General features: G+C 45.1%; 1 protein-coding gene across 4 annotated transcripts in view; it reads left to right on the top strand.

Annotated features, from left to right (window-relative positions):
* The window catches only part of POU2AF1 (POU class 2 homeobox associating factor 1), a 79,109-nt gene that overhangs the window by 33,277 nt on the left and 33,072 nt on the right, over nt 1-12,760 (top strand). The window lies entirely within an intron of this gene.

Genomic DNA, 12,760 nt, shown 5'->3' with positions numbered 1-12,760 from the left:
CTATGCTAATCTCTGGGTAATAACACAATGAATAAGAGCAGAACCTTGAAAAACAACTCTGTAAAATTTCGTGGAGAGTATTGAACTACTTTATTTGTTCAAGGTTGTGTATAGTATTGCTCTTTAGCTTCCTTTAATAATTGTGACATCTGGTATTTATCTAAAAATAAGGAAGTGCACCTTATTAATCAACAAAGCTAAGAAATATATTCAGCTGCATCCAGTTCCTTTGTAGAATAGCCTAATCTTGAAGAGTTTTGTGTGTGCACATCTCAGTTGTAACATAGCTTTAATAACCAAGCCTTTATTTTCTCTTAAGCTCAGGCACTAAATTTCTGGAGAAATATCACAATACGATGGGAACGAACAAGGGATCTCACAGGGGCCGAAGAGTAGAGTTATGCAAGATGGTAAAGGCAGCGTTAGTCTCAGCCCAGCACTTAAGTTTAAGAGAACTCTTGTTGATCTTTGAGGTCTATTCCTGTTGTTATAGATAGCATGTGCTTGAAGCATTCAGCATTTAACTTATCGCTTTCCCCTGATATTTTAACCTGTATTCCCTTTACGTTGGAGGCAAAGAAAGCCTGAAAGTGGTCGGAGATGTTGGTGGTAGCCATAGCTGAAGAAAACACAGAGAGATGAATTTAAAGCTTTTGCATGCAGCTTGCAAAGTATTTGATAGCTGAATTCCAGGAGTGATGTGTGCTGTAGCAGCTGTATGGCTTTGAACTCTTGAATCCTCACTGCAATTGTTGAATGACAACGCACCTACAGCTTGTCAACATCTGGCTGATGCTGTGAAACAGGCAGAGATGGGGAGCGGTGGTCCAGAGCTGAGCAAAGTACACCCCACAGGGCAAAGGAGGTGAACACCACACATCTTGTAGCCCTTCGAGAAGTCTGTGAATAAATCTGCATTCTGTGGAGATGACATCTGAAAATTTGTCCAAGAGGACAAATGAGAAAATTGCTGCCCTTGAGTAGGTATATTTTACAGAAACATATTTATTAGTGATAGGTGGTATGTACATAGGATTGTTCTTGCTATAGTTCGTGTCATTTGCTTGAGCCATGAACAAATAAGTGAATGATCTGACAGCTTTTGAGGATCAGACTCTCAGACCAAACCAGTTTAACTTGGTGATTGTTTGGGTTGGTTTATTGCCACGTTTATTTTTTTTCCTGAGCAATAAGTTCCCATGAAAGCACCAAGATCTTCCCCCTTGTTGTGAGTTAATGTTTCATTAACATAAATCATTTCACGTTTTGTGGAGTCTGACCTAATTTCTCTGCGAAATGTAAACCTGCATCTAACTCTTCTTTGTCAGTTGTATTGCAAGGTAAATTCCAGTGCTACTTCCTTATGCTGCAGGTAGCGCCCCTCCAATTTCTGCTCTTAAAAGATTTTGTTCTTTAGTGCCGGAGTTCTTACCTCTTTCAGCAATTCCTTCTGTTTAAGAATAACACAGGCACAGAAGAAATGTAAAGAACAAATGACTCCATAGGGCAGTACACAGCTTTTTTGAGGGTCATTCTGATCACTCCCTTAGAGACCAGGAACCAGCTGATGGAAATGCCCGCAAGATGTTGTTTTATCTCCAGCAAGTGAATTTGTCTCCCTTCAGACCACACTTAGCTGCTTTGAATTAGGGAAGCTCCACTGTTTCCAGCAAGGCTTTGCTTGCTGAGCCAAGGCACAGCACGAGCGCTGTATTGCTGCATCGCACGCTCCAAAAAAATGTCCATCAAGGAGCAGAGGTGGGAGATGATGCAACTTTCTGGGGTATGTAACTGACTTGGGGGTAAGTTTGTGTAGGGAAATGAGAAAATGCAAAAATACAGGTTGCTTGGAGTTTACTCCTCTTTATCCAAGGGTCAAGAGGCTAATGGAAGTACAACTCAAGCAAGGAGGTCTTACCAAAAAAAAAAAAAAGAAAAAGAAAGAATTAAATATTTACCTAGCGAAAGAAATGCCAATTGGCAGATTAAATATGTAGTCTCTTTGTTATCATTCCAAAAATACCAGCAGAACAAAAAGTCAGAGCTAAGAGGGGACCAAAAACCTGGTACAAGCCTCCACCTGTGCGGAGCAAGACGAGATCTGCCACCTGCACCTCCCTAGGGAGCAGGGCCCCTGCAAGCACTGTGCTTGTTACTCAATCTGTCTGCATCCTTCTCCTCTTCAGGTTCCTTTTTTGTCTCTCTTGCCTCTTGTATGGACCAAAGGAATTCACGAGAGGAACCAAAATACTTAATTTGTCAGGTAATAAGTGTCTAGGGTCATTCCTCTGTTGAGACAGACCCAGCCAACGTGGCCACACCAATTCTGGGGGACCTGGACAGACTTGTGAGCCTGATGCTACAGTCACCAGTGTAAATGTGTGGGCAGACATCCCTGATGGTTTTGCTGTTAGCTTTGGCCTGATCCAGGAAATACAGGTGGCTCCTGGTGGATATGTGCCTGTGAACCACAAAAAGTTTTTTTCCAGCACTGGGTGTGCTCGAGCTTCAGTGAATGGTGGGTGCTCTAGGTTTTGTTTCTGAAGTTACCCTGTGGTTTCAGCCCCTTCTCACATCTGTGGCTGCTGCTTTAATCTCGGGGTAAATCTCAGATCTCATTCTCTAACCACTGAGAGGGGCTGAGCCTGGTATTCAGTGAAAAGAGACTAGATGTGGCCTCAAACATTTTTTCTGTCTAGATAAAACATACTGGAGATCTGTGCATCAGATGGCGCTGAGTACTTTTCAGTCCAAATAAGAACTGCTCATTTAGCATCATTAGCTAGACATTTGATTAATAAAAACCAAAAGGAAATATTCTGCGTTCAGCAGATTAGACTGGAATCTGCTGAGGAATGTTTTTGAATTTACACTAGTTTTATTGTTCCTGAATTTTGTGCATTAATGAGTGGCTCCTCGTTTAGCGAAGTTTCTCTGGAAATCAGATGTCAGATGTGGTTCTCATTAATTATCCCCTCTTTTGGCAGGCTGGCTCTCTTGCTGCTTAATCAGTGAGTGCATGGGAGAAGGAAGCTGCTGAAGCTTCTCTTGCTGGGTGCTTTTGCAGTTTGAAGTGAGTTAGTTGTTACGTCTCAGGTTATTAAACACAGGTATTTATGTAGGTAGACTGTTTGAGAGGAGCAGATTAGCAGTACTGTTTGGATATGGTTTGTGGGATGTGCAGCAAGAAACATCCTGTCCCAACCCTGATAATGCCATTCGGAAATGGGACCTGCCCAAGGTATGGGCGAGGTATGTCTCATTTCATTGCAGGACTGAATTTTAAAGAGTGACCTGGAAACAAGACTCTTGTCCCTGTTCTGTGTGGAGCTGGTGGGTGGAAAAATTGTTTCTCCCTTGAAAACAAGATAACGTGAGTCCTGGCTGCTTGGGGAATGGCCACTTGTAGGTACAAGAGGATTTCACTTAGCATAGCTCCTGCCCTCTCTGTCGAGGATACAAACAGAGGGCAGATGAATGCTGGTGTGCATGGCAGGCTGTAAGAGAGAGATGTTTTTCTGCTAAAGCTTAAGCTGAGTGTTAGTGTCAGGCACTGGGGTAACACTACGCCTCTCAGTAACAGGGAGCTTCATCCAGTACCCCATCAGGCTCCGTAGCTCTCTGTACATGCTGCTTACTCCCAGGACAAATTGTTTTTGTTTTTGTTTTTACAGCAAACTGAATGGCAGCTGATTTAATCAGTCGTCCTGGGAGCAATAATTCTGCAAGGTTGTAACTTGCATTGGCTGCTGTGTTTGTTCTTCCCAGGGAGAGAAGAGTTTAACAAAGCAATGGACAATCGTGTACGTATTGCTCAATAGGATAACTTGTGCTCTCAGTTTACAGGCTTGAAAACAAAGTGTGGATATGATACCATCAAACTGCTTCATTCCAAGCCCTGCTGCTCCTTAAAATGTCAGAGCTGTAACCTTCAGACACTACTCCAAGTTTTGAGTCTTTGCATTCCTGGGGATGCTGCTAGACCCAACTGTGCTTTAGGGCAACGGGTAAGCTGTTATCTTGGTCACTCTCATGGGAGAAACCCACGGGAGGAGGAATGATGTCTATGTGGTGTTTTGCATGCTGCTGAATGCCCTTTCTGTTTGTGCTTGTTGTGGTTTAACCCTGGCAGGCAGCTCAGCACCATGCAGACACTCAGTCAGTGTCCTCAGGTGGGATAGGGGAGAGAATCAGAAAGGTAAAAGTGCAAGAATTCATCAGTTGAGACACAAGCAGCTTTACTAGGTAAAGCAAAAGCCATGTGCACAAGCAGAACAGACCAAGGAACACATTCACTGCTCCCCAGTGGCAGACAGGTGCTCCTAGGACAGCGGGGCTCATCATGCTGATGGTTCTGGTACCGTGCAGGATGTTGCTCTGGATGCTAGAGCCGAGGTGCCAGGTGGTTTGACTACCTGCAGAGGAGTGTGTCTGGCTCTTGCACGTCACCAGCTGTCTGTACTAAAAAAACATCCAGAATCCAATCCTCACAACACTAAGATTGCTTTGAGAATAACAGGATTGAATAAACTTTAGGCTCTTCAGATTTGTAGTCTATTTTTGACTCTTAAATATACTCAGGCTCATGTTTGCAAGTACTTCACGCTTGAGTCCTGGGGGTGGCCTTTTTTAATGAAATGGCAATACATTCCTAGCCACTCACTTCCAGGTGCAGGATCTTTAAGATAAACGTCACAGATTTCAAAATAAACCAGAACAGTTGGGAAGGAAAAACAATGAAAACTCTTGACGCCTGTGACCTGGCAATTAAGTACCACAAGGGACATTTTGCTCGCTCATACTGTTTCGCCCATTTGTCTCAGCGAGTTGCCAGTTTGCTCCTGAGATTAAGCAAACCTTCCTCCTCCTGCAGGACAAGTGGTCATCTTCAGCACGAGTCAACAAGAGCAAGCTAGGCTACAGTAGGAGCATTATTTCTTATGCCTTGAGCCAAATCCAAAGGGTCAGAAAAATGTAATAGTCCCCATAAAACAAGCCGTGTCCGGCCCCACTGCGCTTCCAGTGCAGGCGTCCTGGCTGCTGGCTGCTATCTTTCTGGGTGGGTTGCAAAAAGAGCTCTCAGGATATTCTGGGAAGCGGGTTTCCTCTTGCACTAGACGAGCCCAGTTGATGTAAATGTGAAACCAGCATTAGAGGGTGTCTGGATTAATCTTCATCGAGGCTTGAAGGCATCCGGGGTGGGGGGTGTAGGTGAGGTGTTACCCACAAGTACGCTCAGATGGGGAAAGAGGAACCGTGCTGTGCTGTGAGCTGGCCCTTCCTCTGCCTTTACAGCCTGTTCTCAGCCTCTTCTCCTCCCCACCTTGCTTATTTTCTGCTGTCAGCAGCTAGCTTTGCACGGGCTTTTAATGCCTGGAGATACCCAGAATACTCTGCACGCCTTGCTGCGGTGATTTGTGCTTTAGTAATTCCAGAAGCAGAAGTCTCCCAGCGGAGAGCTTTGAGATGCTTCCTGGAAAGCACAGAGCACACAGCATGCCTCGTTAGGCTGTGTTAATTAACCAGCAAGGTTCTCCTCTGCTAAGGTGATGTGTGTTATTGCAAAAGCTCTAAAATAGATGATTTTGTGTGGCCCCGGGGCCTGTGTTAATACTACTGGAGATTTAACTCTCTGTTCCCCAGCAGAACCTACATGAGACAGCCAAAGTCTCCCCTTATTTAGTTGCTGAAGCCTGGGATAAATTTTGTGTAGGAAGGAAGAGACAACAGCTGGTGCAGTAGGGCTTCTGCCCCAATCCGGGAGAAGGAAGCTAACCCGAACCCTCCTGGACAGGTAGATTTCCTAGGGCCCAGCCACGCTGGGTAGTTTTTCTTTTGTGAAGGTTTATTTTCCAGAAATGTTCTTGTTTTGGTCTTCTCCCAAAGTAGTAAAGGCAAGGTACAAGCCAAAAATGGCTGTTGATTGCAGAAGATGGAGACTAGAATAAGTTTATGGAGAGCAGGACTTCCAAGTTGAGCACATGCTTAACACTATGGCCCAGCAAGCACTATGTGCATAAAATAAAGCTCGAATTTAGTGGCAATGCAATAAAGCACTTGGTACTTTCATCTTTTGATCTTTCCTTTCCTATAATCAGTTAGGGAGGAAGGCAGCAGTAGTGGCTTTTCAAACGTGTGAAGAATCACAAGGGTTAAGAAGTGTGGGTATTGCAACAAAACGTTATTGTGGTGACTGAGATTTCCTTGGACAAGGGCCGTGTATGACACAAGAGCAGTTTAGACTACTAAGCTAGTTTTAAGAAGTTTAGGCAGTAAGTATTTTATTGTGTGTTCTTGTCACGTGAGTTAAATAATTTCAGGGGTGCCTGCTCTGCAGTATCTTAAAAGGACTGATTTCCCAAAAGGCAGAATGCCCGTCCCAGATGGATCGGGGCCTTTCAGACGATGTTAAACCAGATCATAGAAACTTGAAAAAAAGGCAAGATAAACCATTTTCAAAAGCGTCTTTTGCTAAGGGTGGGAACAGAAAGGTGCCCTTCCTTCCTGACCCCAGAAGGTGATGCCCTGTACCTGGGAATTCTGCCTGTGTTTGGTGGGTGCAGCGTGTTTTTGTTGTTGCTGTCATTGCTTTTGGATACAGCCTGTCAAAAAGTTTGTTTAGTTTCAGAGTATCTGGTGATTTAATAACAGAGGAGGATTTGCTCTTGCGCTTTGGGTCTTTGTGCCTCATTTCCAGGGCTAAAACGTCCCATTTGTTAAGGCTGTTAGTCAAAACTAAAAGCCTTTTCTTACACTAAGGATTGACAAAGTTTGCAAGTGAAACTAAAAATGATGTTTTTTGTTTTATAAAAGTATTGAGCCTCTCAGATTTATTTGAGTGTGTGTTCTTTTGTTTCAGATGTTTCTTTCAGATGGTAAAAAGTTGGGAGAAACAAATGAGAAGAACTGAGTCAAAATATTTTCACAATATTGAGATGTTTAGCTGGGAAAGTCCAGGTTAACTTCACTGCAGCAACTCATAAGTGGAACAGTATGATCTGATTTGTTTCGTTTTTCTCTGATGTTATCAGATACAACAGAAAACATTAGACAAATACAGGAGAACCCAAAGCACCTCCAGCATAACGCATGTTTGTGTCCTGCACCAGCGCTGTGACTTCGAAAGGTTGCTGGCCGCAGAGAAAATTCATTCTCGGTAAATGCACCAAGTTCACATTTTTGTCCTGCAGATTTCAGTGATTATTATTTTTTTCCCCTTTTCCTTGGTGGGAGATTTGACTATGCTAAATGTGCAAAATTTGGAAGGAGAGCCAAGCATCCATCTTTGTACCTGTAGGTTTGCACGGGGCAGCTGGGGAGTGTGTGTGCACGCAGGGCACGAGAGGTGAAGCTGCTGGAGTCCTGTAGATGGGCAGCAGAGCCCAGATCGAGGTTTTGGCCAACAGTAGAGAGGAAGCCAGGCGTAGAAAACGTGATCTATAGCCGAGTGTTTCCCATAGTCTTCAGGCCAGCAAAGTTCTGGATTTAATTTTCAGGTCAGCATTGGCAACTTCTGCCAGAAAGCTGTGAATTTATTCACCTGGCCGTGGCGTGCCTCTGTTTGGCACACTTCTGTGCGATGCACTTGAACTCTGAGGGACCCAGGCTTTGTGCCATCGCTACCTGCAATTGTAAGGAAATAAATTAATACAGTAGTTTAATGTCTAATCCAAACTGTGCTGAGCTCTGCCCAGTATGAAAATCCAGCCCTTCTGTAAACATAAAAGCAACTTGAAAATATTTCTTTGGAAATCACCTGGCCTGGTCTGGTCTGAAAAGGAAACTCGATGGACTCTCTTAATGTTTGGTTAACCTGATGTCTGGTTTTAGGTCTCCCAAATGGTTACAGTTAGGCCTGGTGCAGAAGTAGACAGGTCCCACCATAGTCCAAAGAGCAGTAAGAAGAGAAAATCTGCATGTTTGCTGCTATCTGATGTTTGTATCGGGGGTTGGAACTTTGCAGTGACCCAGTTTATGAGCTTAGAAAGAAAAAAAAAAAAAAAAACAAGATCTTTACCGAATACAGAAGTTATTTCCACTTGTGAGTGCATTGTTATTTCTTCTTGTGTTCTTGCTGTGCTGATACCCCTGTGAAGTCTGAAGTGAGCTATAAAAGCTGGGTGGAATTGTAGTAACCGGTGTCTTACTGCAACAGTTGTGGGACCTGGGTTAGAGAAGAGAGTATGAGATGAATAAACATTGCTGATGGAGCCTCACGTTATGGATGAGGATTCCTCAGGACTGAGTTCCTCGCATGGCAAACGTTCAGCATTAGCCTTTGCCTGGCTCAAAGTGTACCTAGAGGTGAAATCGTGTTTAAAATAAGCTGTAAAGATAGTGAGGGCAAAACTACGGACAGGTAAGCGAAAGAGAAATGATGGAGAGGGTAAAGTGGAAACTTAGGTGCTGCTATTGGTATTTACACAAGAATCCTCAAGCACAATAATCGCTGGTTTGGCACCTGCATTTAATACAATAAAAGGCCATGCAGTGAGAGTTGGAAAAAAGCAGGCAGTTTTCACAGCTGAGCCCTACAGAAGGAAAGTCCCTGAATTTCCAGGAAACTGGCAATATTAATTAAATGCAATCTGTACAGCTGGAGTAAAAGAAAATGGCCCATCATTCTGCACTGCCATGGGTGAGGGATTGCTTAAAAATATGTATCATAGATGATCAGATGGCAGTCAGTGCTGTATTATAAATGAAAATTTGTGGCCTGAGCATTTCTTGTTAGATGCATTCTTTGAGTGCTGCTGCTATGTTGCTTACATGACTTATGCTGATGAAATTTCTAAACATCTGCTGTGTTTTAAATCGCCATTTTTATCAGGGTTAAATAAAAGGTTTATAGACAGAGATGGATACCGGAAAATTCAGGGCTGCAAATAGTTTTTCTGTTTCATAGCAGCGTGCCATAAATCTGCCTGGAGACAGCTGTTTAGCTGACTGCTCTCACCAGAAATCAGAGCAGAACATCAAAGAAGTTTGCCTGAGAATGCTGCCGCTGTCATACCCGCGTTTGGCTGTGCCTGCTGCTGCATTGCTTCGCCTTGGAAATGGCTTCAAATCCTAACACATGTACAGTACAGGATCTGGGGAGACAAAAGAGGCTATCTCTGAACTTGAATCTGAGCTTGTTCCTGGATTTCAGCACGTGAGCCGCAGCAATGGGCCGTATTGTTCCCCTCACCGACGTGTTGGCAGCGGCCTGTGCAACTCATGGAAAATCTCCTGTGCCTGAGGGGTTCTGAAACCATTCAGAAATTCTCACTTGCCAAGGGTGGATTGGCTTCCTCGCTGCACATGCCGTGTCTCCAGTGCGTTCCCAGCTCATTCCCTCGTGAGAAGCCCTTTTCTTGCCGTGCCCCATACAGAGTGGCCGTTGTTCTCAGCTGCTGGCTGGCCCTGGAGCTGTCGTTGGCTCTCGGCTACGTGAGCTGCGAGCTGCCAGCCCTGCCGGAGGTGTGCGGCTGCCCAAACCATACGCCTGGCATGGCTTTGTCTCTTCTGAACCCCTTCCCCCTGCAGGACAGCAAGGAGCTGTAAATGTACAGTAATTTGTGAAAGCAGCTGAGCATGCAAGGGCTTTGTGGCCTTCTCACACCCTACAGTTTCTGTGCTATAAAATCTGGTGAGGGCCTTGCCTGTGGGAAGCTGTGCCTGAAACATCGAGCTGAAGGCATTGCATTTTCCCTGAGAACTATTATGAACGCATTTTTTTTTCCTTTTTTTTCTTCTCTCTCCTTAATTCAGTCCATCATGAGATGTGCAGTGCTGACAGTCACGGCAGCCGTGCTGTTTTCCTCATCCTTTCCTGAACAGCAACACCCATCGTACTGTCCTGGGGCGTGTAATTGCTGGTAGCTTCGGTTCCTCTGCTCTGTTTCCAGACATTTTTATTTTCTTACCTGCCTTTGGGGATGTTCTTCCTGATACCACCCTGGCACCAGAAGACCGGAGGAGTTGTGGCAGGCTGTGAGGCAAGGTGCTCTCTTCCCCTTGGGCTGTTACTTGAGTGCTGGCTGCGGTGAGTGTTAGGGAGCACCTTGCTGAGGCTGAGCTGCAAGAGTTGGTGCCTGCATTGGCAAATCTCCTCCTTGCCCTGCCAGCCCCCTTCGAGCCCCGAGGAGGAGAGGAGCTGCCCGGCAGGTGGCAGCTTCACCCAGCGAATAGCACCGGCAGCACCTCCAGGGGAACCACCAACTGCACCAGCTGGCTTCTGGTTTTACCGAAATTCCAGCTTTTGCTTGTGCTGCACTGCCCCTTTGGATGCTGTCGATGACAGTTTCAGACAAGGAGCGCTGCCAGAAAGTGGCAGACACAGCTCCTGCTGGAGCCAGGAGAGCGGTGTTGGACTCAAACTCAGTGCTGTGGTTTGCATTCAGAGGAGAATTGCTGGGGAATTGCATCACAGGCATCGTTTCCCTTCAACAAACAAGAAATATTTGGTAGACACCTCTGGGTCTAAAGAATAGTGCACATTTGGGTATCTCTCTGAAAGTGGAAATCTTTCCACTGAGTTGCAGAGGCTGCAGATGACATCTGTGTCGTACTGAGTCCTGAAAGAGAGCTGCAACCACAGCGTTCTTCCCAAAGTGATGTTTTTGGGTTTTTTTAATCAGAAAAAGACAGCTTTTTTTCATGACATGAAGCCCTTATCTCACTAACTGCGTGACGGCAGAGAAAATTGTCGCTCACGCTTTCTGACATAGCCCTCCTTAATGCCAACAGTTTGTTTTTCTGATTTTTTTACTGTCTTAATAACACTAAAAATGAAAGGGTATATGTGTGGAGAACAGCGAGTGTAGTATTAAGTGTTGCAAGGACAATATGGGGCGGAAAGAGGAGAGTGTGAGCCTTTGGTTCTTACAATTACACTCCTTTTTGAGCCTTGATTTGCCTGTTTAGTGACACACAACAATGTCCTGGACACGGATCCAGATTCCTGGAGCATGTAATTAATAACTCTCAGCTCCCTTAGCTGCCAGATAAATGTGCCTTCTCCTAGGAGTGTTTCAGTCTTCAGGATTTCTCTAGTTTGAGGTATGATGTTTTTAAACCAGCCTTTAATCTTGTTGCTACTTGGGAAATAAAATAATAGTGAAACGAGTAGACTTGAGAAAAAGTCATGCCAGGATCCTTGTCTTAGGGTGACTGGGAGCCCCGTGTTTCCAGTGGGGATAATAAAACCCCACAGAGGCAGTTCTAGGGTTGTCTGCTTGTAGCAGAGGCTTGAGCTCCTGGTTACAGAGAACCCAGGGTCGGTTCCTGCAGGCAATTCTGCACAGGGACACAGAAAGAATCCCAACACTCAATCCTAGAGTTTCACCTCACTTCAGAACAGATGCTGGTTGGTGCTCCCTTGGCACTGACCAGAAATCCCAATTTCTTCTTCTGTTCCTGCTGACCACAATCAACATTCATAATTCACCTTCCAGTGCAGCACTTTCACCTCTACACATTTGTTTTATGGGGATTGTCATGGTTCCACTTACCAAGCTTTTATTTCTGCATTTCAGTCTGGTTTTTGTTTGTTTGTTTTGGTTGTTTTTTTGCTTTCCCATTCTGTCTAATCAGTTGTCAAATTGGCAGAAATTCTCCTTGCAGGCCCCACGGTGCAGCTTTGCAAACTGAAAGTCAGGTTTTCTGAGCGTGGCCTGGCCAGGAACCAGAGCTGATAAGGTAAAGGGGTGGGTTTTAGTTCCTTTTTCTTTATCTAGATATAAAATCAGTTTGAACATCTTGTGCCCTCTCTTAAACAGGAGGGCCAAATGAAGATGCAACAGGTTTCCTTTTCTGAACTGGGTTCAAAACTTTATTTTTTTTTGTGTGTGTTTCCACTATCCCAGGGTCCCATTGGTAGCTCTGGAGGTGGGTCACACAGCTCCATCCCTGCTGTTGATGATGAAAAGGGACAAATAAATGCTGCTTTCAGTTAAAGTCATTAAACTGAGTGGAGTTTGAGTGGCCTTATACAAAACCAGTGACCAGCAGTGAAGAGGAGGGATTTTTGACAGTGGGGCAAAGGACTGAAGATAAAGTGTCAGGGTGAAATTATTAAAGGTGTCATTAATTTCTGACAGAAGCTCCCAAGGGAAATAGAAAAGCAAGAATCCAAATAAGATGGGAGGAAAACTGTATTAAAAAGCATGGTCTGGAAGTGAGCCAAAGATACAATGCTGCAGGACGTTGTTGATAGGGAATTGCCCCAACCCTTTCCTAATTATTTTTCCCTAGACTTCCTAATGGGGTCCTTTCTCTCAGTCTGGGCAGGGAGTTAATGGAGAGATGAGGTGAGGTCTGCAGGTGGTCCTGGAGGTGGCACAGAAAGCTGTCCAGCCTCCCATGCTCTTCACGTCCCAAGCAAGCGTCCTGAGATTTCAGAAGCAGCTGCACCTCCGAGGGGGTTTCCCAGGTGTTTGGAGGAGACCACGGAAAAGTAAATGCTGAATGAAGCAGTAGGAACTTTTGTGTAGATTCACAGCCTGCTTCGGTCCTATTGTTCTCTGTAGCTCTCTACCCACTCCCCTGCAGCTGTGCGTTGCGGGTTTCAGGGTGAGGATGCTGCCAAAGCTGCTGAGTCCTGTTTCTCTGTGAAACTCTGGGGCCACACGTGCTCAGAGAGGGCTCTCGGTGTGAGTGGTTTCCAGAGGGGACCAGGTGATTCGACTTTCCTTGTGACACAGTTTGGGCTCGAGTCTTTGCCTTGGTAACAGTGCCTAGGTTCACAGTGAACCAGCCTGCTGGTGCGGTTCCTGGC

This window comes from Anas acuta, chromosome 23 (genome assembly GCF_963932015.1).
Source record: "Anas acuta chromosome 23, bAnaAcu1.1, whole genome shotgun sequence".
Classification (NCBI taxonomy): Eukaryota; Metazoa; Chordata; class Aves; order Anseriformes; family Anatidae; genus Anas; species Anas acuta.
The sequence above is the reverse complement of the archived record's forward strand: the minus strand, read 5'-3'. Positions and strand labels throughout refer to the sequence as shown.